Source organism: Melitaea cinxia, chromosome 19 (genome assembly GCF_905220565.1).
Source record: "Melitaea cinxia chromosome 19, ilMelCinx1.1, whole genome shotgun sequence".
Taxonomy (NCBI): domain Eukaryota; kingdom Metazoa; phylum Arthropoda; class Insecta; order Lepidoptera; family Nymphalidae; genus Melitaea; species Melitaea cinxia.
The window spans coordinates 7,537,373-7,558,004 of NC_059412.1; the positions used below are offsets into that span (position 1 = coordinate 7,537,373).

The 20,632-nt window shown below is 36.8% G+C and overlaps 1 long non-coding RNA gene across 1 annotated transcript; it reads right to left on the minus strand.

The window, feature by feature from the left end:
• Positions 1-1,393: 1,393 nt before the first annotated feature.
• LOC123662652 lies at positions 1,394-16,585 on the minus strand. Its single transcript, XR_006744535.1, has 4 exons — positions 16,492-16,585; positions 15,805-15,810; positions 11,662-11,668; positions 1,394-1,404 (listed from the first exon to the last, which is right to left on the minus strand). It is a non-coding gene; the product is annotated as an uncharacterized LOC123662652 (long non-coding RNA).
• Between the last annotated feature and the right edge of the window lie 4,047 nt (positions 16,586-20,632).

Sequence of the window (20,632 nt, forward strand, 5' to 3'; positions counted from 1 at the left end):
ACTCAATTTAATGCGAACTCTCCTCAATGTTAATTAAGTGGTCAATTCGTGGTTAATTGTTTTCTCTTCGGTATTATAATTGTTTATCATTATCGTAATCTTTTAGTCAATAATATAAGTGGTACGAAACATTGTGTGCTCGCCTTCTTTTTTAACCCTTACTACTTCTGGTTCCTAAATATATATATATATATATATATATATATATATATATATATATATGTATGTATATATAGCTACTCTGACTGACTGATTGATCACCCCTCCTGATATATCAACAATGTTGCCGCATTTGGGGTAATTTTCGAGCTTTTTCCCAAAATGTACTCCCATAAAATTTTATATGAAAAGTTTTTTTTTTTCACCGATGGTTTTGTATACATAGAAGAGAAAAATTAAATCGGACAAAATTTTGGTAATTGCTGATGATTGAGGATTTCGAAGACGAATGAAGAGCACGCTTTGGGTATTGGAGATAGGTGGGGGGTGCTCGACCAAATGTCATTCAAAACCTCGTCTAATTGCCAGTGAGCTGAAAAAAAATTCAAAATGGCGAAAAAAGATGGCCGCCATACAAACTTTAATGGTGTCTATCTCGGAAAGTATACAAGTTGGAAGAGTAATTTCTTAAGAAGAGATAATCAGGACACGAAGGTCTACCGATGAATAAAATAAAAATTCAAAACGGCGGATTTAAAATGGCGGCCATACAAACTTTGTCAATCTCGGATAGTATTAACGATGGAAGAGTGGTTTTTTAGCGAAACATGATCAGGTTTTGAAGGTCTACATGATGAACAGAAAAAATAAATAATTTTGTATAAAAAAACTTGCAAATATTCAAAATGGAAACTATGCAAGACTTTTATGCGGTTCTTTGGAGAACTCCCAGAGAATAATATGGGAAGAGGTGATCATAGAGGGTTTGGCCCGCGAGCCACATGTGGCCCGCGCCTCCACTCCCCTACCCTACTAGTCTAATATATTCTTGTAAGTTTTACCTAAATAAATACTTATCTACTTATCAAATTATATTTTCTTTTACCTTTACCTTTAGATAATCCTATTGTAAAACTTTAAAATTGCATCACAAGTTTCAGGAATAATTTTGCTTAGAGCCTGCGGCGATATCAAGGCCGAATATTTTAAGCATTCATATGACCGTCCTGTGGCAAGGAATCTCAAAGTCACAGATAACCTCTCGTGTGGTGATATAGCGGTTCTCATAATGGTGTCCTGCTTTTGTATCAATGGAGTCACCTTTGATAACAACGTAAGATAAGTTTTTTCGTTCATTCGTAAATAATTATGGTAATCTTTCGGATAATAGTCAATTATTTCAGTAAGTTAACATGGCTGTATTTTCTCCTCTTCAGTAACCACTTTTTACACCACTCTGTACGGCTTCGTTGTTTATCTCTCTTTTTCTTCAAAATTACAATTAACAATCCTATTAACGCTATTGCGTCGATGTCAACCACCGCTACCGGTGCCATGATGGAAACTGAGAGCTTGTGCAGGTATGTTGTTACGTGTGTGTGCCCTATGAAACTCGGTCGAGCCTGTCGGTTTTGCTTGAACAGGCAAAACTGACAAGCATAACCTAGCATGTGTGGCCACTTTTACGTCGAGACGTTAACGATTGTAGGAAGACGTTCGATACGAAACGTTTGTAACTTGGCTAGGCCTACTGAGCTATTACAACTTTATTGACAAATGCGAAATTTACCTCCGTATTCTAACGATATTGTAGCCATTTTTTCAGTGTCTAAAAACTAGGATAAAACGACATTTTCTAAAAATGAATCCTAGCTAGATTTATTTATCTCCACCGGAATCCCCTGCATACTAAATTTCATGAAAATCGTTGGAGTTGGATACGAGAACTCGTGTCGCGGTGTTTGTAATATTATGAAATTTTGTGTGCATATGAGGTAGGTCTGAGAATCGGCCAACATCTATTTTCATTCCCCTAAGCTATAAGGGGCGGGGGAGGGGGATCGAAAAGGTTAATAAAATATATGGCAAAACAAAGTTTGCCATGTATTTTATGATCCCAGAATTCTTGTATATATATATGTAAGCTTTGTGTTGACGTTGACACAGACATTGACATTTGAGTATGTAACTATCAGTTAAGCTACAAGAGGGAGCCACTAGTGGGGAGAATGTAAAAGCGTTTTTTTTTTCTTTTGTCCAAATCGAATAGTTACAATTGATTAGATTAACAAAACTCGTGCGTATATGTATAAAATTGACAAATCAACGCGTATGACATCAAGAAACATGAGTACCTAAATAAACGGCACAGAGACCACTGGCCGCTTGTCGCGTACACGGCGAAAAGCGTTTTTTTTTTTTCTTTTGTCCAAATAGAATAGTTACAATTGATTAGATTAACAAAACTCGTGCGCATACGTATAAAATTGACAAATCAACGCGTATGACATCAAGAAACATGAGTACCTAAATAAACGGCACAGAGACCACTGGCCGCTTGTCGCGTACGCGGCGAGACTGGGAAAAACCAAAAACAGGTTATAACATCTTTTGTTAACGCTAGCCTACGCACCAGGGCTGCCAGATGTACGATTTTAATCGATACAATTTTTTTTTTTCATTTTTACTCATGTACGATCGCTAGACTAAGATACGTGCGTGACGTACGCAGTGTACGATTTTTATATTCCTATTACCTGGAAGCATTTCATAATTAAAGAAACGTCATTCACCGGTAAGCATAAATTTCGTTAAATTCCCTTACTTGAATGAACCTACATCTTTTACTTGAATGGAGACTCTGAAAAATCATATAAAGGCTGTACTTGTTTGCTTTCTAATAAAACTTATAATTTATCTTGTGGTAATAATTGCGACTTGAAAAAAAAATACATTTTAAAATAAAAAACAATTTGAAAATTATAAAAACACTGGCTCAATTTGCTTTAAATTTGTTACAGTGCAATCTGTAATGTGAACGAGAATTCAGCGAAATTAATTTAATCAGAACAAAACTTAGAAACAGTTTATCCAATGATACACTTAAGGGCATTATTAACCTAGCAATTAATAAGAAGAAACGAAAATGATACGAATTTTAAGCCAACAAATTCTTTTGTTAAAAAATATGACCACAGAAAATTTTGTGAGTGGGACAAAATTTTCTGGCAGCCCTGGCACAGTTGGCCAGTTGTCCTTTACACGTTCTCAGGGTCATTGCAACACACGTGCCACGTTGATTATTTTTTTCAGCTGTTGCAAGATTTAATATTTTAATGTTAATAATAACGTGGTATTTTATTATTAATAATTGTTGTTATTGTTGTTTGTTGTCTTTATCGCATTTGTTGAATTGCTCGAGCAAAAGTTTCGCGAATATTTCGATGTTGAAATAAATATAGTCAATGTTGGCAACTAAATAATTAAATTTATTAAAAATTGTAAATTTGATATGCCATGTGTGCTCCCCTCGATATTATTACCCTATTATACCTACTTGAAAAAACTATGTTAGATTCAGAATTTACATTTTCAGAATTTAAAATTTAAGCATTAAAAGAAACAATAAATTTTTAAAAAACAAAAATTATAAAAAGAAAATTGTTAGAATCATACTTAATATTAAAACTATTTAACAAATGTTTTTAATATGTCTTAACATATCACTAACCTACCAAAATAGATAACAATTTTGCACGTTTTTAAATTACGCGTACACGTAATATTACGAAGTGACGAATCGATTGTTTGTACCGATCGCGTACAAAGAGTCATTAACATTGAGGTATAATAATTATACTAGAGAAGACACCTCGAAGCAAGTAGTTATGCTACGTATTGAGGTCCAGTGGACCACAATGTATTATGCTAGCTCTACACTCTCGTCTAGGTTAGGCGAGGGAACGCGAGCACGAGAGTGTAGTCGGAGCCCTCGCGTCACATCGCCGCGCCTTGCCTCGCCTCGTCTGGTCTCCGTCTGGAGTCGGTTTTTTGGGCGCGAGTCAAAGGACGCGAGGTCCGGCGGTAGGCGAGGCGAGGCGCGGCGTCCACATTCTCGCGATCATTCAGTCAGTATGCCACTACTTTGTTGTGAGAGGTTGTCAAATTTTATCGCGGAATAATGACTTACGAGTGGACCCAGGACGATTTAGTTAAGTTTATGGAGTTGAATCAAGCGGAAGTAAATATATGGGATCCGAAAAACCCTAACCACAAAGACAAAATCAAAATTAATAATGCATGGAAAAGAATATCGTGAATATCTTGTACACACTAAAAAAATACTTTTGAGTCAAATTATGTTTTTACGTGGTTTTTTTTTCATAACTATTTTTTCAAGGTTTCTTCGGCCTGTTCATGAAAAAAGGGAGTTGTGGATAAAATTTGTCCAAACCAATCGTAACGAGGAAACATGTTTACAAACATGCATTTGTTCATTGCACTTTAAAGAACAAGATAAATACAACACAAAATCAGGACGAGTTTATTTAAAAAAATGTGCAGTACCGTACGACTACAAAAAGGTATATTTTCTTGTTAATTTAATGCGTTAATTTGAGAAGATGAGACGTGGTCCCTGGCTATGGGCTTTTTAAACAAACTCCAAGTCGCACAGCGTGCAATGGAGAGGGCTATGCAGCCCAGCAGTGCACATCCAATGACTGATATGATGATGATGCGTTAATTTTGTTGAACACTTTTTATGATATCATTAATATTGTTTTCTATTTTATTTTTAGCATCCGGTACCCCGACCTTCCACACCCCTACAAGTTGAACTATCAGATCCAATATACCAGTCAGCGATTCCGAATCTATTTTCGATACTCTTCGTAAAATTGTTCTAAAAAAGAAACTATTAAAAGAAACAACTGCTAGAAAGAATCTTACAAAGAAATTTAAGGCATTGCAAAGTAAAACAGGTGTTTAAAGAAAAAATGTGAATCTTATATAAATATGGTTAACACATTAAAAGGAAAATTTAATTTTGTTTTTCAAACTCCAAACGATTTAATGACCAAAGCTGAGGTTGCAGAGTTTTATATATACTTGTTGCACTTATATGTATCGAATCATTAAAAACACTATAAAAACTTAATTGAAGAAGAAAAATGCTCCAGTATATATCTACCTATCGTCTAGGTCAAGATCATTTGGAATTATTTTTCGGAATCATTAGAAAACACGGTGGTTATAATAACAATCCCAATGTTCTTCAATTTAGAGCTGCATATAAAAAATCACTTAATCATTTGGAACTGCGATCATCATTTACTGGAAATTGTCTGCCTTTGGATAATTTCAGATTCTTAATGCCTCATCTGAAAAAATCACTAACAGTACAACCACTTGAAACATACATGGTGAATCCTCATACGAAGTTTTAGAGACAACACGATTGCTTGAATCTGATATTGAAGCTGAAAATAATTGCAGTGTTTTTGCAAACATGCTGGATAACGACACGATAACAGATGAACCTAAACTCATTGTAGGCTACATTTCAGGATACATATCAAGAAAACTTACAAAAACATTAAAATGTGAAGAATGCGTCGTCAGCCTGACCACAGCGAAGAAACTCTCACACCATAAACTAATAGATATTAAGGACATGGGTGGCTTGTGTTATTCCACTGAAGATGTGTATTAGATATGCCTATCTACAGAAGTGGTGATACGTCGCTATATACGACAGAGTGGAGGAAATGGTTTGGCTGCGGTTTTATTACTACAAATATCTTAAAATGTTTTGTTGATACGGACTTATTTAATTGTCTTAATGATCACTCATTTAATCAGCCTGCCACATTGAATCACAGGATTCACCTTATACGTGCAATTATAAAAAGGTACACGACTATCCGACTACACCACGACACAAAAATAGCTAACAGTTCATTAACTGAGCGGCAAAAGCTCACTAAGTTGATATTGTTTAAAGGAACATAAAATAAAAATATTTTTACCTAGGTTACCGCTAGATGGCGCTAGTTTCTTCGTGTGTTCGTATCATTATGTTTAAGTTTAAAAAAATTAAGATCTCATTTCTCTTGTCACGACAGTCACAGAATGGAATATCCCAGTAACGGAATGCAAACCTAGTGTGACATAGTCTTTAGGTTTCCATTCCATTGGGGAAGTGACGACCCCACCGCCCGCTGGTAGGTCACACTACCAGTGCAGTCAGTCTATGGTTGATCCGCCATGCCTTTACACAAGACCACTTCGGTGTAGGAGGCGAGCACTGTCCGTAGACAAACGCACCCGGTTTCTACAGCGATGTGGCAAGGCACAGGGGAAGTGCCTCAAAGGGCGCACGCCAGGATTCGTATAGTGGCGTATGGCCAATCTCCTGCAACCTCTGCTTTCTGCCGGTCGTATCGGCCATCCGGTCCACCGGCACTGGGAGGCCGAGGTCGAGAGAGTGGATCCGCACCTGCGCAACTGCCTATCCACTTAAATATATTCACGCGCAGATGACTCTTGCATGTTACCTGGTCTTCGAGCGCAAGCCCTGCGGCGATGGAGAGCCGATGGTGGGGGGAGGATCGGTGTGTCCAAACCTTAATTGGCATCTGCACCTAGGCGGTTGTCTGGTGATGGTCGTTCTGGGTCCCGATCGAGGCGGGGGACAAGTTCGGCAGCTCAGACGATGACAAAGCAGCCCTATTCAGGGAGCGCTCTGCTTTCCCCAATCCGGGGAGGGGCCTAGAAAAGGTGGCCCAAAAATAGCCCGTCTCATCCTCAAAGCAGATGGCAAACCGCAGTCATCTGTTCACCACCTTAATGCGGTCGAAAAATGAAACTTAAACAAAAAATAAAAGATCTTATAATAGGAACGTGGAACGTTCGTACTTTATTAGACAATGACATAAACTTATGTCCGGAGAGAAAGACGGCTCTAATCGCGAGAGAATTGGCCAGATATAACATAGATATAGCCGCAATAAGCGAAACCCATCTTAGTGACTCGGGAGAGCTCTGCGAACAACTGGGAGGCTACACCTATTACTGGAGCGGGAAGCCAAGTACTGAGAGAGCAGCTAGTGGAGTCGGGTTTGCCGTAAAGAATCAGCTGTCAAAAACACTCAAAGAACTACCGAAAGGCATAAATGACAGAATAATAACACTTAGACTTCAGTTGTCATCAAAGAAGTACCTACATCTCATAAGTATATATGCCCCCACGCTGCCCTCTCCAGAAGAAGAAAAAATCAAATTCTACAGCGAGCTGAATCAAGTCCTGACTAAGATACCATCCACAGATAAGATAATTTTGTTCGGAGACTTTAACGCACGAGTTGGTAACGATTTTAGTGCTTGGAGTGGAGTTCTTGGTCGTCACGGTGTTGGTAAATGCAACGCCAATGGCCTCGATCTTCTCGCTCTCTGTGCCGAATTTGATCTTACAATTACTAACACCTGTTACCGATTGCCAGAAAAGCTCAAGACCACGTGGATGCATCCGAGATCTAAGCACTGGCATCTCTTAGACTATGTAATAGTACGCAAGAGAGACCTCACTGAAGTACTTATCACTCGAGTAATGAGGGGTGCTCAGGGCTGGACCGATCATCGGCTAGTCCGATCAAAACTACGGTTCCACTTAAAAGCACCACGTCGAGCATCTCACAAGATCCCGGCAAAAATACACTGTGAAAAGCTTGTTCGCGACCCGCATTTAAGTCAAGAGCTAGATGATGCATTCTGCACCAGTATGCCAGAGACAAAAGAGGGCATGTCTATTGATGAGGAGTGGCGTTTATACGCTGAGAATCTTCACACCTGTGCCTCACGAGTTATTGGGAAACCGGAAAAGAAAAATCAAGATTGGTTTGATGATTCCGAAGTGGAAATCAAGAAGCTCGTTGAGGACCACAGACGTACACTTCTTTCGTCAGACGTCTCTGAGCGGAGAACTGCTAATCATAGCCTAAAAGTAAAAGTGCGTGCTCTCAAAGATAAATAAATGGTGGGTAGACAAAGCCAATGAAATCCAGCGTTATGCTGATACCAATCAGACTGGCAGATTTTTTGAGAGTCTCAAAGCTATTTTTGGCCCAAATTCTAAGAAAGTAGCTCCAATTTTCAACAAGGACAAGACTCAACGGCTTACTGAACAGAAAGATATTCTTGCCCGATGGGCAGAGCATTTTAATGACGTCCTTAACCCTAGTGCACAGACAGCTGACTTGTTGTTTATAGATTCCCTCGAAAGTTTACCGGTACTTGAAGACCTGGCAGAACCACCATCCTTTGATGACTTTATGAAGGCACTGGATAGGCTGAGAAATCACAAGGCACCTGGGGTAGATGGTTTGCCGTCTGAATTATACAAATACAGCGGCCCTCACGTCAAAAACAGGTTATTCCAACTTATCCTGAAAATATGGGAGAGTGAAGTAATTCCGCAAGACTGGAGAAATGCCTCCATCTGTAAATTGTACAAAGGCAAAGGCGACATCGCCGATTGTAGCTCGTACAGAGGTATCTCTCTTCTCTCAGTAGCTGGGAAAATCTTATCCCATATTATAAACACCCGTCTATCCCAACACGCAGAAACCATACTTTCCGAGACCCAGTGTGGTTTCCGGTCAGGCCGAGGTACGGTGGATGCTATCTTTGTCGTAAGGCAAATCCAAGAAAAGAGCCTGGAACAATACCGTCCTCTTTATATGTGCTTTGTAGATCTGGAGAAAGCCTTTGACAGAGTCCCGCGTGAAGCCCTGTGGATAATGCTTAAGAAAATTGGCTGTCCTGGAAAGTTGTTAAACTTGATACGTCAGTTTCATGACAATATGACGGTTAAAGTTCGACATGAAAATGACTTTTCAGACCAAATACCAGTAACCAGTGGCGTGAAACAAGGCTGTGTCTTGGCTCCCACTCTGTTTTCCCTATACTTTGCCTTTGTTATGCGGGATGTGGTCAGAACTTGCAATAGTCAAATTGAAATTAGCTCCAGAACAGACAAGAGCATATTCGATCTATCCCGTTTCAGAGCTAAGAGACATGTTTCCAGGCTCTCTGTTCTGGACGTTTTATATGCCGACGATGTTTGCCTTATGGCCGACTCAATAGAGTCTCTTCAAGCCTATGTGGACTCCTTACACACGTCATGCCGCAGGTTTGGTCTGGTTATAAGCACCAGCAAAACTCAGGTTTTAAAGCAACCTGCTCGTGGTTGTCTTGCTGACCAATCCGCTATCAATTTGGATGGCTCTGCATTGGAGGAAGTCCCATACTTCAAATACTTGGGCAGCAGACTAAAGCACGACAACACACTAGAATCAGAAATACCAGCCCGAATAGCAGGTGCTTCAGCGGCCTTTGGCAAACTTAAATCCCGTGTCTGGAATTCACACGACCTCAAATTGCAAACTAAAATATTAGTGTACAAAGCGATTGTCCTGCCTACATTATTGTACGCTTCAGAGACCTGGTGCTGCTATAAAGCAGATATCAAGAAGTTAGACACATTTCACCTCAAATGTCTAAGATCCATATTGCGCATTAAGTGGCAGGACCGAATTTCAAACACGGAGGTATTACGTCGTACAGGTATGTCTGGAATTGAAGCTCTCGTAATGAAGAGCCAACTGAGATGGAGCGGTCACGTCCTACGCATGCCCGATAGCAGACTACCGAAGGCAGTCTTCTTTTCTGAGCTTTCAAACGGAAAACGAAAACAAGGCGGGCAATACCTTCGCTATAAAGACGTGCTCAAACGCAATCTTGTGGCTTGTCATATACCAACTAAGAGTTGGGAGAGTCTGGCACGTCAAAGACCGGAATGGCGTCGAACCATTCACAAAAGTGTCGACCGTTTTGAATCTGCGCGTCTGGAAGACCTTGATGCGAAACGCCAAGTACGGAAGACTAGGCCAAAACCCTCCTACTTTTACACATACGATTTGGCTGGCCAACTATACTGTGCATCTTGCAACCGAGTCTTCAAATCTAAATTCGGTTTCGCTAGCCATATTAGAGCCCACCAGCGTAATTTATAGGAGTCGCCGTCACCGGATACGGTGTGGACGACATCATCATCATCAGGTTTCCATTCCGTTACTGCGATATTCCATTCTGCGACTGTCCCATTAGATTTAATTTTCATTTAATAAAGCTAAGATTTATACTTGTTTAAAATTAAAGTTAAGTTCCTACAACGTACCTTAATTATTAAAAAAATTTAAAATAAGGTTTCTATTTCTCCAAAGAGTAACGTAATGGAAATAAATAACATTGATTAGTTAGTGTTTTTTGTAGTCGATTATGGTTTTCGTTTATTATAATAAAGATTTTAAGTAATGAAAAAAGATAAAATACTTGAAAAATTATGAGTTTATTTTATTTTATTCTTAAGGCTAAAAACTTCTGGTCACGGAATGGAATAGATTTTGTTGCCTGGTTGAATTAAAACAGTTATATTTCGGTAAATAAAGCATAACCACAACTAATTTTATGGTTTTTATATTAGTAATTAAATATAGAATCAATATTTAAAAAAAAAAAAAAAACACTTCCTGTGAAAATGACCCATATCGACAGAGCGTATACTCTGCTAAAACTCTTCCGATACAACCTATTATTTGGTGCCCTATTGCGACGTTGCCAAACTGACTGTATTTGAAGGTTTTGAAATATTCAATCAAGTCAAAACAGATCATTTAAAAACAGTTTGGCGAAGTTGCTACGCACGTGTCGCTGCTTATTTGACGCTCGGTTGCAAATTACTGCTTAAGTAGTAAAATAAAATAAAAGTACACTTACAATGAAAAAATGAGTCTTCAACGACTTCGTAGTGCAAGGATTTTAAAATTAACTGAATGCAAAGGACCTACGTTCGTCTTCAGGTAAGTTTTGATTTTATTTACTATTATTATATGATTTTAGTTGGCCTCATAGACACATTGGTATGTCTATTACTTGTCTGTTGAAATTTGTATGTGTACCGGCGTGTACCTGGATGCATGCTCTTGAATGCGCAAATGTGAAATTTGCACCGTGTAGGCCGTGTTACATAACATATACCTACGAATCTAAGTGTTGCGAATTGTTCAGTGGTGGTTTTATACGACAAAATACAGTGTTTTGTGATTATCCAATTAATTTATCAACAGTGACAATACTGAAAAATGGTTGTCGTTGCAGATATAGATATGTTTCTAAATAAAAGCTATATACAATATATTTTTGAATCCAAATGTAAGTGGCCGTGGTCTAGGGTACATTTTATATTGCGAGTGAATTGTTCTAATTGTGGGGTTGTAATAAGTCCTTTTGGAAAGCTAAATCACATCGTAATGGATATGAATAATAGGTTTAATATTATTTGGTGCTTGCAGAGTAGTTCTCTTTTCTACCATATCTGTAACTTTTTATTATACGATCATTATCCACTGGATGAGTGTATCATGTGCGTTGTTTAGGTATAGTAGTAACTTATTACAAAAGTATTTTTTTATTACTACCTATAGGTTTGTACATATGTAGATTCCATAATTACATATATAATATGTCATGGATCAGATACATATAAATGTAAGTTGGTTAGTAAATAAATACATACCGTTAGGATTAAACAGTTTTGAAAACTTATACCTACGTATTTATATTTCTTTGACTTTTTTAGGACATCAACAAAACAATAATGACAAAGAATCTGATAGAAAAAAAACGGTCATCGTGCCTGGTAAGTATTGGCTATGTTTATTTGACACTAGCTTCTACCCGCGACTTCGTCTGCATGGTCCCTAACTTCCCCCGAAATAAAACTATCCTATTTGTTAATCTAGATTATAAACTATGCGTATACCAAATTTTGTCTAGTTCTATTCAGTCGTTTTTGCGTGATTAAGTATCAAAAATCAAAATATCTAAACATTCACACATTTAAACATACAAACTTTCACATTTATAATATTAGTAGCATTGAATGAATTATCTCTAAACGTAGTAAATCGAAAGGCATTGGTACATTATACGTGAATTTCCTTCACTACGTTTTCATTTCATTTTTGTATTCCCAATTGACTGATTTTGATTTGATTTGAAGATTTTAAATTGAAGTGTCAATGAAATTTAAGAAAAATAGCGGCCCGCCCGCCCCGGCTTCGCACGGTTTTATCAAATTTTACATAGAACCCTAACTTTATGTACATATAAATTATACATAAAAACCTTCCTCTTGAATCACTCTATCTATTTAGAAAAACCGCATCTAAATCTGTTGCGTAGTTTTAAAGATCTAAGCATATATAGGGACATGACCCGAACAGGGAAGTGACATGTTTTATACTATGTAGTGATGATATAATCATATACGGACGTCGAGTATGAAGCGCAATGAATAGTAGGTTTAGTTTACAGCCATCCGACATCCGTATGTAATGTAAAGGCTACGCAATACGTAAGAAATATACGGACGTTAGTTTGACGCATACTGTTCATAGCCACTTTATATGTTAACATTAAAAACTGTCTGATAGCTAAAGCAATATTGAATTAATCTGAGACCTAGAGACAAGGGCGTGAGTGGTAATTGTGTTTGTAATGTTTTTTATTTATTTATTACAGAGATCCAGAAGAAAATCTATACAGTACTATAGACATTAAGATCAAAATGAATCGTATCTAGATATAACTGATCCAATAGATAAAACTTACATGCCATTGTCAGATCAAAGTGAAAACGATACAAGTCAGCCGTTCATACTAAATAACAGTGATGTCAACAAATCAGTATATCGGAATAGCACTCCTACCTGCACAAATACCTGCAATGAGATAAATATAATTAATACTCCGAGCGACACTGACTACAGTTTGGTTCAATGCACTCCAACACCTGCAATTAACCATACTGACGTCTCTTCAAGTAATCCTGGTGATAATGAGGCACATTCCAGTGGCTTGAAATGTGCCTCACAAGTTTGGAGTCCGAGGTATTCTGTTTATATCGACAGGATCGAAAACATTTAGAACATACATACAGACATATAAGTCCGACCAATACGATCAGATTTGTCGGAAGCACCATCTATTACCGTTAGCATATCGTCGCAAAATAGCCGACACAACATTCTTGATTAAAACCGTTTCTAATGGTGTTAATTGCCCCGACCTTCTGTCTCTGTTACAGTTCACTGGTAATCTTAGAAATTTTAAACCTATACCTATGTGCCTTTGGCAAAAAGCAATTATAGGCAGAATTCATTTTTACTAAGAGCTGGTAAACTTTTCAATGACTTGTGTATGACTATTGATTTCGATCTGTTCAATGTAAGTCATATCTCTGCTAGACGCAAGCTTTCAAACATTTATTTTGAACTAAAATAAAACCATGCTAGTATTATTATAAGTATATTACATAAATATTTACTATGTCTACCACCAATATCATTATGTGTATAAGTTATTTCTATTGCGAGCTCAACTTATCCCTTAATTACTATTTCATGTCTATCTGTGTGAATTTGTAATTGGTTTTTGTAATTTTTTAATATGTATAAACTCTAATTGTGTATTATTATAACTGTAAATTCACCTTAAATAAATAAATAATGTGGTTCAAACTGCTCCAACAACAGAAACTACAACTTACGCTGGCGACATTGAGGTTCAATATACTCCAACACTTGCAATTAATGATACTGCGCTTTATTCAAGTCATACTGACGATAGTGTGGTTCAAACTGCTTCCACACCTGCAATTAACAATACTAGCTGTCTTTCATGTAATTACGGTGACAGCGTGGTTCAATTTGTTGCAAAACATGGAATTAACCATACTTACATTCCTCGAAACAGTGCTGATAACCGATTTGATTTAATTTAACCTGATCACTTAAATGTACTTTCCATCCAATCATCTGAAATGAATGGTAGTTATGAAAAGTTTAATAATATTGATGATACATTTTGGCTCGAAGGGAATTTTTCTGAATCTGTAAAAGAACATATTATTTTACGTGCCAGTACACCTATAAAAAATCAATTGCACCCTCAACTCGAGCACGCCATGAGTGATATTGAAGAGCCTGACGATGATAAAGATGAATCTTATCATCCTTCGAGTGAAAATTCTATTAGTACTACATCCGAAGATATACATAATGATGAAGCAATGCGAGACTGTAGTTTATCGGATATCCACTATATCCGTTGTAACAAAAAAAATTATAATTCACCATAAGATTGCCACAATTTATTTCTTTGGATGCATATTTTTCTATTAACCGACCATTTCTTTGTAACGAGCGTCCATAGGCCGTTGTAAAAACAAGAATTTGAATGAAGTAAGAACTGTCAAAAGTAAGAATACTTGGCCAAGTAATAGTCGTCAATTTCACTACTTAAGTAACGTACAGTGCTCAGCCAATGCAATTTTAGTACATCATTTTTAGGTTATTTCATTAACTGTCTGTCGGTCTGTGGTATTATTTACGTTGTGTTGTGCAAAATAAAACAGAATTCATCATTGGATCATAATGGAACAAATAGATACTTTATTTGCAAGTTTGGATAATGTAACTGCTGATCCATTGGAAGAAGTCGAAAATAGTATTCGTGTAATTGAACCCCGAGTATACAAAATTTATTTTTGCGATAGAGACCCCCTTCATGAGTATACAGAATCAGATTTTAAGAAGAGATTTCGTTTTGGAAAAAATGTCGTTATGAATGTAATATTACCAATGATTATCGATAACATTCGCTATGAAACACAAAGAGGTCTTCCTATCTCCCCAGAATGTCAACTCCTACAGCATTAAGGTTTTATGCTACAGGTAACTTCCAAACCGTAAGTGGAGACCTCATACATATATCCCAATCAACAGTTTGCAATATTGTACAAAAAGTAAGTCGCTCATTAGCTTAATAGGTTCATTGGTGAAACTTGGGGATGAAAACGATGAGGCATGGAGCAAGAACACTAATTGTTATGCGGACATTCCCGATTTACCTAATAAAACAATAGAAATGACCTTAAAAGAAAGTACATCTACACAGTGCATATCAGAGGAAAATTTAAAAAAACATAGTGAACTCTTCACAATGAAAACCCCATTGAAAAAAAGTAGTTTTGGGGAGAAATATATGAATAAAATTGATTTATTAAAAGTAAAATTATTAGAAGAGCAATTACAACACCAGCAAGAAATGCATAAAGAAGAATTAAAAATAAAAATAATGGAAAGGGAACATAAGGAAAAAATTTGGGCTATAGAATTAAAAATTAAAGAGAGACAATTGTTAGAATAAGGCTTTAATAAAAAATTAAGTACATAATGGTTTTTCTCTTGTTGTAAATACTAAACATTTATTTTTAAAGCTTTTTTTATGTGAAATCTCGTGTAATAATATTAGCCCGAAGAAGCATGCCATCGCTTGTTCCAAGAGTAGTTGCTGTGCTAGCCTATATCGCCTCTATGTCTGTTTGCATTTCTAAATCATCAATGGGGTCATTTGTTTCTATAGCTATATTATGCAAGACCGCACAAGCTATTATAATGTTAGCCGTGTTTCTTAGTTTTGTAGCCATACCTCTTTGTAAACATGGAAACCTCCGCTTCCATACCCCAAATAATCGCTCGATTGTGTTTCGAGTCTTGATTTGCGCCTTGTTGTATCTTTCTTCAGCTGGACTTGAAGGATTAGATATTGGAGTAAGTAAATGTTTTGTGCATGAGTAACCTGCATCGGCAACTAACGTACCTTGAATTTCATTATTCTGTAATTTGACATTTAACATGGAATTTCGAAAAATGCGACTATCATGAGTGCTTCCAGCCCAACGTACGACTATATCAAATATTTACAAATGGGCCTCCTACAACTTGAACATTCAAAGAAAAGTAACCTTTTCTATTGCGGTATTCTTCGGTGTGTTCTATTCCTTGGGGTTTGGATATCTTTATATGGGTGCAATCCAATGCTCCAATAATATTCTTCAGTCCACCATATCTTCCTAGACGTCCGATAGATTCAAAGTCATCCTGCACTATTTTTAACTCTGTTTCTGACCTTGGAAATTTGATGAATCTATGCATCAAAGTTAAGAAGCTGAATCTTTTAAGCGGGAAGCTACAGCTCATGACTATTTAGAAACAAAAACAAAAATTCTAAAAAGTCTTCAATTTTTTTTTTAGAAATTTTTAAAGTTGTTCAGGTGGAAAATTCTCAAAAACATATAAAAAAAATCATAACTCGAAAACTATGCAAAATCGCTGAACATACATAGGGGTGATTCGGATACCCCAAGGGGTGCCCTATCTCTGGAATTCCGCTTATCACTACTTTTTGGGACACCCTGTATATACTAGCGACCCGCTCCGGCTTCGCACGGTTATAAAATATAATTATAGCCTATGTCATTCACTGAAAAATGATTAAAATCGATCCAGTAGTTTTGATTTATTCATTACTGCCCGTGGCCCGCACGCGTTAACTTTAGAGTAAAAGCCGGCCGGAACTGCCGCAAACGCTACGTATCGCAATTTTTAAATCTATCGGGTGGACCGTGGCAGTTTTACAACTTAAAATTTAAATATTTTTAAAACCGTTACACGAGGGAACGGAGGAGGGGCAGCGTTCGACGCGGCATTCGTGCGGATTGTTTAGTCACGATGTCACAGTGGACCAGTGAGCAACGCGCGTTCGCAGTAGAAGCGTACTTTAAGAGCAACGATTCGTGTACCATTGCTCGTCGACAATTTTGTGCGCGTTTCGATATTCGACGTTTAAGTGACGGACCCAGTGTAAATTTAATTAGAACATGGGTGCAGAAGTTCCGAGCAACAGGTTCAACCGTAAACAACCCACGGCCGGGCCCTAGTCGAACGGCAAGAACCGAAGAAAACATTCAACGAGTTGAAAACAGCGTGTTGCAAAATCCGCGTCAGTCCGTGCGCAAGAGAGCATCGTCTTTGGCACTGCCAAAAACGACCGTGCAGAGAATTTTAAGTAAGGATATGAAACTTCACCCATTCAAGGTCCAATTGGTGCAGGCTCTTAAACCAAGTGACTTCATAATGCGTAAGGAGTTCTGTGAAAACATGCTAAGCCGATTTCAAACTGTAAACACCATTTGGTTCAGTGACGAAGCACATTTCCATTTAAATGGCTTTATCAATAAGCAAAACTGCCGGTACTGGGCACAAAGAGGACAAAACCCGCGATTAAAGCACCAACAAGCTCTGCACAGCCCGAAAGTCACTGTTTGGGCCTCTTTATCGACGAACGGAATAATTGGGCCGTTTTTCTTTGAAAATTCCCGTGGAGCAACTGTAACTGTTGATGGTGATGCTTACCGCCGCATGATTAACGAATATTTTTTACCGAGACTTCGAGAATACCAATCGTATAGTTCACACACGTGGTTTCAACAAGATGGCGCCACACCTCACACAGCGAGAGCCACCATGACCCTACTCCGTGAACAGTTCCCTAGAAAACTGATTAGTCGATATGGTGACATCGTGTGGCCACCCAGATCGCCAGATTTAACCCCGATGGACTTTTTTCTTTGGGGGTATCTTAAGGCAAAAGTCTACGATAGCAACCCAACAAACATATCGGAATTAAAAGAAAATATCGTTCGAGAAGTGAACGCTATTCCCCAATCACTATTGCAACGCGTCGCTCGGAACTGTGTCGAGAGATTCCGTGAATGTGTACGCCGCGATGGAAAACATTTAGACGGCATAATCTTTAAAAAATAAAATCCGCATGTGTAACGGTTGATTTTGTATACAATACATAATAATTTTTCACATCTAACATATATTTGTTTCATTTACAAATCGTAAATCTGCCAAGGTACACCCTGTATAATATCTTAAAAAATATTCATTTAAATCATGTGCTGTAAAGGGCCATATAGATCTATATTAAATCAACAATGTATTTAAAGTATTTAATTAGATTAGGATTAATGCTGTATTGGTTAAAATTGCTTTGAAAATTAGCCATTATTTGTCGTAAAAAGTAAATGACAAAAAAATGTTATTGTGGGATATCCATAAGAGATAGACATATACCATAGCGGAGTTTTCTGTAGAACTTTTCAATGTGTATAATACTTAGTACATTATTTTGATAAATCTCGTAGGGTTCAGGCTGTGTTTGCAATGTAAGCGGAAAAAATGTAATTATTTACGACATCACATTAGAAACCTCAAAAATAACAGTATTTTTCCACTATTTAATGGATGTTATTATACATATAAACCTTCCTCTTCAATCACTCTAATAAAAAAACCGCATCAAAATCCGTTGCGTAGTTTTAAAGATTTAAGCATACATAGGGACATAAGGACAGAGAAAGCGACTTTGTTTTATACTATGTAGTGATATTATATATATATAATATATATATATATATATATATCGCACCTTCGGTGCAACAAAGTCAAAACAGCTCATTTCTTAATTTTACAGGAGAGGACTTTTAATCTTTTTTTTCGCTTTTCTTCCTCATTTCTGGATTACTATTTATGGTAGGTTTGAAATCCATATAAAAATAATAGTTTACTTTCTTTGCTATAGCTTAAAAATCTTATATTAAACTAGCGACCCGCCCCGGCTTCGCACGGGTGCAATACTGATACTAAATATACTACAGAATGTCTTTATTTATAGTATGAAGCTAGCTTATGACATGGTTATTAACATAATAATAACATTCAAATATGCGTCGTTAGATTACACGTTGTTACAGAATCCGTTGAAGAAATAAAGGTTTACTGCTCGTTCCCCGTAGGCGATAGCGTGATAATATGTAGCCTATATGTTGACCCGACTTCCTAATAATATTCGTGCCAAATTTGAAGTAAATCCATGCAGTACTGTTTGAGTTTATCCCAGACATACATACAGACAAACAGACAAACAGACAAAAATTCTAAAAACTATATTTTTGGCTTCGGTATCGATTGTAGATCACACCCCAAGTATTCTTTTAAAAAAAAAAATTCAATGTACAGTTTTGACTTTCCTACCATTTTATTATATGTATAGATTATCAAAAAGTCCTAATAAAAGACATAACAAAAAAAGTGTCCTGAATTGTGACTTTGTTGCACCGAAGGTGCGATATATATATATTGAGTTTCCTTCAGCCGAATTGAGTAACCTCCTCCTTTTTTGAAATCGGTTAAAAAAGACTTCATCCAAACCGGCAGCGAATCATTTTAACTCTCTCTTCTACTACTAATCCTTCACGATTTACTAAAAATACCGAGCTTAGCTCGGTCAACCAGGTTCTAAATTAGTAAATCTTTATAGTGATAACGGTAGAGAATATTTATCTACCGACATGAAAAATTATTGTATTGAGAAAGGAATTACTTACCACTTAACTGTACCACGAACACCACAGCAGAATGGTGTTTCAGAACGAATGGTTCGAACTATAACTGAAAAGGCTCGTAGTTATATTAAATGGTGCGAAATTAGAAAAAGTTTTTTGGGCTGACGCGGTATTAACTGCTGTATATTTAATTAATATTACTCCAACAAAGGCTTAAAAAGAATTTCGCACACCATATGAGTTATGGCATAATAGGAAACCTACAATAAAATATTTAAAAGTATTTGGTTCCACCGCTTATGTCCATAACAAAACCAGTACATCAAAATTTGATGACAAAACTTGGAAAGGAATACTGGTAGGCTATGAACCAAATGGTTACAGAGTGTGGAATGTAGAATGCGAAAAATATGTTACTGTAAGGGATGTTATTGTTGATGAGACAACTTTTATGAAAACCAGGCCTGCTATAGGGCTTGAAAGGAATAGTAAAGAATATTCCTGTCATGAAACTGATGCATTTAAATCAGTGTTATTAAAGTCTCAGGAGCCTAGTAGCTCTAAATCAGATGCAAATAAATCTGATAAAATATATAACAGTCCCATAAAAATTCGCAAAGTCAATACTAAAAATGTAACTTCACAATTAAGTAACAATCAAAGTGAAAACGCAGAAAACACGCAGGAACTTAGAAGGGGTGATAGATTAAAAAATAAGCGCCCTATCCATTATGGTAAAATTGAAAATGATTATCTAACGTATGTAGGATGTAATATACCTAATTCATATAGTGCAATAGAATCTCGTGATGATAAAATCTTATGGGAAAATGCTATCAAGGATGAGTTAAATTGACTTTTAATCAATAATACTTGGACTTTAGTTCCTAAACCGATAGGTAAAAATATTGTAGATTGCAAATGGATTTTTAATATTAAAAATGATGAATTTGGAAACCTTTAAGATATAAAGCTAGATTAGTGGCTAGAGGTTTTAGTCAAAAATATCTTTGCGATTATGATGAAACTTTTGCACCAGTTGCAAGAATAGCTAGCTAGTTTTCGTTTTATCGTTGCCTTCGCTAATCAATTTAGTTTATTAATTCACCATTTAGACGTAAAAACTGCATTTTTCAATGGTGAACTGAGGAAATATACATGAAAGTACCTGAAGGTATACAAAGTAAAGATAATTATGTATGTAAATTAAATAAAGCTTTATATGGTCTTAAGCGGCTAGATGCTGGTTTCAAGTTTTTGAACAAATTATTAAAGAAAAAGGTTTCCAAAATTCATTAGTAGACAGGTGTATAT